Source organism: Ischnura elegans, chromosome 9 (genome assembly GCF_921293095.1).
Source record: "Ischnura elegans chromosome 9, ioIscEleg1.1, whole genome shotgun sequence".
NCBI lineage: Eukaryota > Metazoa > Arthropoda > Insecta > Odonata > Coenagrionidae > Ischnura > Ischnura elegans.
Genome location: NC_060254.1, coordinates 68,993,068 through 68,999,482, shown reverse-complemented (window position 1 = coordinate 68,999,482; position 6,415 = coordinate 68,993,068). Strand labels below are relative to the sequence as shown.

The 6,415-nt window shown below is 41.0% G+C and overlaps 1 non-coding gene across 1 annotated transcript; it reads right to left on the bottom strand.

Annotated features, from left to right (window-relative positions):
• Nucleotides 1-637: 637 nt before the first annotated feature.
• On the bottom strand, nucleotides 638-710 carry Trnar-ccu. The gene has a single exon. It is a non-coding gene; the product is annotated as a tRNA-Arg (tRNA).
• Between the last annotated feature and the right edge of the window lie 5,705 nt (nucleotides 711-6,415).

The following is a 6,415-nucleotide window of genomic DNA, read 5'->3' as shown; positions in this document are numbered from 1 at the left end:
AGGGGGTCTACTCTATAAATACCCTGAAATTGTCAAGGAAATTTCGTAAATGTAGATGCAAGTTTCAGGCTCAGTCTACATAAATTCTTACATATTAGTAAATTTAAATCTTCTACGGATTCTCTACAAAGACTTTAATATTTCCTTCATGACCGGTTTCAGTAAATTTAGTATCTTACGATCACTTCATCTTGAAAATTTTCTTTTAAATGCTCTATTTACTTATTTTATTAATATTATTACTTAAACGAAAAGTTTTGAGAAGAAGTCGCCTGAATTTTAGGTGATGAAGAATGTATTTAAATCAATTGTAGAGAAAAATTGAGCATTTCTGCAAAATTGCCAGCAATGTTTAATTTACCAGTATAACTGGATAAGTTTTACGCGGCATATTTGTCCTTTTCACTGCATATTGCAGGTAACTCAGAGGAGCGACTCCAAAGTATATCCGTCTATTTTAGGATTCAACCAAGGCCCCTGCATGCGGAAAGCCAATCTCAATCTCGGGGCTAAACCAACACCACCGCTGAATTGAAGCTAAGCGAATAAATTTTCTGAAATTTCCTAGTATTTCCACCAGCTTAGGAGGGAGAAAAATATGTTTCCGTTCTTGGCTGTTGAGACGAAAAAAAAGTTTTACCCCTGGGGGGACTCGAACCCCCAATCCCCGGTTTAGGAGACCGATGCCTTATCCATTAGGCCACAGGGGCTGATGTAACAATTATCTGTTACAGTGCTTATAATAGCCTGTGGCGTAACTATGGGGGTGGGTTGAGGGGGAAAATAAATATTTCAAGCTTTTGTCTAGTTTTCACACATAATACCTACATCTTCTTCAAGCTAAATTTTAAGGGACAAAATGATGTGAAATGTGTTTCTAGGCATGTCATTTTTCAAAAATTTTCCCGGACCCCGTTGTCGGAGTGGGTCGCCCGCCAAGGCTTCCCCATCCCCCCCACCAAAATATATTCCTAGTTACACCACTGGTAATGGCTAAGACTAACTTGTCAAAGTACTGTGGGGTGGCAACTGGGAAAAGATGCACAAATATTGCAAAAGAACTCCCTACAAAATATCTATCCCTTAGAGCCAAAGGCGACATCATGAAAAAATTAAATGAAATCATTTTTAAAGCCTCTTCCATACATCCTAAAGATGGTTCGTAGGGTATCATGTTGAGCGTGGGGTCCACATTGTTGTTATACCTCGATGTCTTTTCCGTGGTATACTTCTACATTAAAAAGAATCCTATTTATTTTTCATGATGAGATGTCATCTTCCATGATTCACGCTCTGAGTTAACAAATTATGGATGAAAAGCTAAAGAAAAATACATGGACGAGATGGCGCTTTTCAAAAATTTCACGCTAATTTTCTCGTTGTTTCGTTCACCTGAATGTGGACTTATAACTTGTTAGCATGCACTTGGTGTGCATTAGGAGATCCTGTGGCATACTGCATGCTGGTGATCACCCCGTGCCAAACACCCTAAAGATGGCTCGGAGGGTATTATGTAGATGCAGATATTTTTATAAATTGCAATCTTCCTCGAAGTATAGCTTTTTATTTCGTTTCCACTCGTTTTACAGGTTTCCCGACATCTTCATGCCACTATCAGTGCTAAATGCAAAGGCGTTGGCCTATAATTAGTGTTTATGCCCAGTGGCGGATACATATGGGCGATTCAGGGGGCGCGCACCCCCCTCGCTGGGCCGCCCGTATTCCCTAACATCGAAGAATAACAGTTACTACTTTTTATATTGTAAGATGGCATTGTTTTGTATACGTGTACAATCAGTTTAAATGAAAATTTCTTAATATTTGCATAAACTTGATTATTTTTCCTTGCGATAAAATTATAGGTAGCTCAAGATGTATTTTGCGCCCCCCTTGAGTTTTTTCTGTATCCGTTACTGTTTAAGCCACTGAGGAGGTAGCGAATAAGCCAAAATGGACTTCTGTATATGTTTTTATTATTACCTTTATCAGAAACAAAAGCGATCTTTGAATTGAATCATCCCATGAGAGGAGTATTCTTATACGGTGACTATATGCGCGTGTGAAGTGGAGGCGAAAAAAATGATGAAATGGAAGAAAGATGAAGCTTATGCTGGAATGTGAGAGAGGGAACTGAAATGGAAAGGGGTTGTTCGGGGAGACATGGCAACGTCGCATCCCTCGTAACTCTCTTTCACCCCCCACTCTGCCTCATGCATGCGTAGACTCCCCCAACCCCTCCCCCTCCCTTTCTCTCACTGCCCAGGTGTTGGCGAAGCAAGGACACACCCTACCCACCCACCCAAACCAACGAAAGGTCCATTCAGCAAGCACTAATACACCTCTCCTCCCCTTCCCAAAAGGAGACAACATCCCCCGCGTAAAATTCCACCCACACTCACCCTCCCTCATCTTGCCCACAGAATTCTCTGCCCGACCTCCGCCCCTCGTTCGCTTTGCTGAATTAGGAGAGGGAACCAATCTTCGAAGCTAAACTGTCACCCTCTCCCCCATTCGTCTACATCTACATTTTACCCTGCAAGCCACCTACAAAGGTGTTTGGCAGGGAGTAAATCATCACCAGCGCTACATACTACCCCCGAACCATAAAGGACTTTAATAAATGCTGGACCTAACTTCGTTAGAGCTCTTCATTTTTATGTGTAAACGGCTGGTGTCCTAACACCCCCTGCCACACGCCTTTTAGACGACCTGCGGGGTATTATGTAGATGTAGATTACCCAGCAAGCACTACAGAGGTGTTTGGAAGGGGTTGAATCATTGTCAACATCTGCATCTACAGATTACCCAGCAAGCCAACTACAGAGGCATTGAAATGAAAGGTAGTTACACTTTTCTGCAACAATTTTGATTTTGTACGACGCGCTTCGGCTCACAAAGCCGTCATCCATGCACAACCATGCCCAGGGTAGGAGCAACCTACCCAGGCGGGACTCGAACTCGGGATCTTCCGTTTGGCAGGCGAGGACTTTACCCCGCCGCCACCGAGGACAGTCATGAAGTGGCTGGTGTCCTAACAACCCCTGCCACACGCCATTTTAGACGGCTTGCGGGATAGTTTGTAGATGTAGATGAAACTAGTGATTAAGCCAGTCTTGTTAGGATCCCAAATTCTTGTAGTAGGTGTACCCGAATGTGATCTCACGGAGGGAAAGTAGCTGTGGATGGTGTGAAACGGTCTTTACTTATTCGTTCTGCTTCCCCCTCACTTCCGCGTCTGGAGGCCGGCGTTCATAAAGATTTGGCGTGGCAGACGAGGACGCGGCGTGTCGGAGGGGAGTGGTCGCGAGGATTTCCCAGAAGGAGCGGTAGACGGTCGGTGGGGGATACCTCACGTTTTATTTTTCTCCTACATCCTATACCCCAACCTTTCAGACTTAACCCCCAACTCAATTCGCCTCGCATCTCCGATTCGACCGGAGGTTCTCTCTCTCCCATGGTCGTATTTCATTCCCTTCTACAAAAATTTCATTAGTTTTACAAAGGATATCGGATACTTATGAGATGCTGTAAATGCTAGTAACCCAGTCAAGTTAGCCCAAAAAATAGGGGTACCCTTGCAAGAATTCCCAACAAGCTGAAACTTTGCATGGACATTAAGGATATCTACCACTCTAATGAAATCCTGAAAAGTCCCCATCGATCCCGTGTGTGCAAAAAATTTTATTCGAGGTCAGAGGTTACAAAAATGGGCACCAATATGCGTCCATTAATGCTCGGAGAGCGCAACAATACATTCATGCATGTTACGGAGAATACAGTACCAGCTAACTTTCGAATGGCTTTTTCTCAGAAATGGTAAATTATTGAGAAAAAATAGCAGTAACAATTTTGTAGATAATATTCTGATCTGCAATTTTGGTCTGAGCAATGTTTACCGTAAAACTAACCGTATGGTCAAAAAATGCAAAAAACCCATTTTTGTGACCTTTGACCTTGAATAAGTTTTTTTCACACTCGGTATCGATGGGGACTTTTCAGGATTTCATTAGAATGGTATTCTTAATGCTGTGCACATAATGTGTTGTTGCCGTTGTGTAGATTCCTTCCCTTTGTGAGCACTTCTTTCGGAACGAGTTAATGAACCGGAACTTTCACAACACGGTCTAGTTGATGACGTCAGAAACTTTTGTCGAGCTGTTCACCATTTCCCCGCGTTTCCTCGTTCTCACAAATCTGCCATACGAAGTTCGTTGCTGTTTTCAGCATTGTCAGCGATTCCTTACTTTATCGAGCGCTTCCCCGAATAAACAAATGAACTGGAAATTTTAATGACGTCACTAATTAGTGGGCGGAAACTTGTGTGTTTTTTGAACTTAATAGAGCATTCCCGAATCGTTTACTTTTCGTCTTGACTTACCTACCAAATTATTTTAACATATTGCGATTCTGTTTTTGAGGGTACCTTTACCTACCCTTTATCCACCCACCATCACATGGGTCTAATTAAGAGGGATGAGGAAAGAATAATAAAAAGTAAGTAGTAATATTGTCTGCTTAACTATATGAGGGTTGATATTTTTTGCTGCTCACTATATCGCCCTGTTCTATCTCTCCCATTACCAGGTCTTGAAGGCTTCTACTCTTTTACCATCAGTTTTTGCTGAACGAGCTAATAAAACGAAACTTTAATGACGTCACCGCCTCGAGAAAACTGGATTACAACTTGAGCGTTTTCTATTTTAATCTTTCGGCTGAATGATGTTAAATCGGGTAAATGTTGTAGATAAAGGTAACTTGTTGTGAAGCTGAACCAGTACACCCACGATTATGCACTGATTTGTACTATGGCTTAGGGAACACTCTTGTCAGTCCGGTGGTATCTCTAACAATCAGTCGTGAAATATACTACTCCGTGTTCATAAGTCGCCCTTAGCCTGATCCCCATAGAAAAAATAGCGCCTTAGAAGCTCAGTCCGTAAAATAAACTGAGGAAAAATCGGAGAATTATGCCATGATTCCAGATCAATACCGAAAAAATTACCTCTCTGGCATGTTGAAAATTCAATTAGCGTTAAGAATTGTTATTATTCACTTATTATATGGCCAAAAATACATAAATCCAAGGAACTCCTAATCCACATGCCCACATGCCAATTCCCAGACTTTCACTTATTGAACGTTAGTTTTTCTATCGCATTGCTTCTGCATTGAACTCCTTCTACACATTGAACTTGAACAATATTATACGCTCAGATGGTTATGTTTTTCCACGTATCTTCGGATTTGATTCCATTACAACAAGTCTCTGAGATTGACGGTGAAAATGAGGTGTATAAAAATAGAGTTAGTTCAAATCAGTACTTCGGTTACCTCATACTTCGTTCCTCCCTTTTTTGGACGTTTTATTTGAGATTATGATCTTCTACCGTACCTTAAAATCAATCGTATCCGCTGCCTCAGGAGTGGTATCAATTTGGCCGAAGGGTTTCGATTTTTTCTTCTGATATTAGTATCAGGAGTAACGAATCATTAACTTACCGGTTGCTTCCTTTGATGCGTGGGTATAAGTGATGATATCACAATATGTCTGAGCGGAAGTCTGCCATCAGTAACGGTTCTAACTTACTGGGCAATCATCATCCATAGGAGAAACGACGCGTTTCAGAGTGACTCAGGGAATTGTACATCTCCAAGTTCCATACTAACTCAGGAATATTAGCACATGTTCTGGCCAAGCTACGATAGATGAATTTTGTAAAACGAATATGGCCTTGCTCTTTCCCGCCGAATGATGCTGGTGGAGTATTCTCGGGTTTTCCACCGGGTGAGTTTATTGCACTGGACGGCCAAAAAATATTTTTCCTCGAGCCTCGATACCATTTCTGCTGATTGTTAGGTAAAATGACCTCCAAAGCCCGAATATGACATCCGTTTTTCCCTATCACTCACCATTTTCAGGAGAACCCCCCTCAAATTGTTTCAATCACTTTTCGATAATATGGAGGGACAACAAAGATTATTTTCGCATTTACATTTCTTCTGAGGGTCTAGAGAGGTGAAAAGTTCTAAAATATGAACATTTATGCTAAGGAGGTAGATTTGGGGGGATTAATCTATGAAAAATGTAAACAAACGGTTTAAAAATTATCTATTTTTCCTTATTGTCGAAAATTTGTTCATTTATTTTCCATATATTTCAGCTTCTATTACATCTTTCCTTCCCCAAATATCCCAGAAATATATCAGCTATTTGGTCGATCATAAATCTGTGGTAGAAATTTAACTCCACCGTCAAGGTTCATTTTGAAGAGAGTATAAATAATAAGACTCAAGAATTTATGTAAAAGGATTTACTGAACAATTTTTTACATCTTTTTAGAGGCACTACCAAAGTTGCTCTTCCTTGTTACATTTTTTGTTCAAATATTTTATTCTTATGAAGACCCTTTACTTG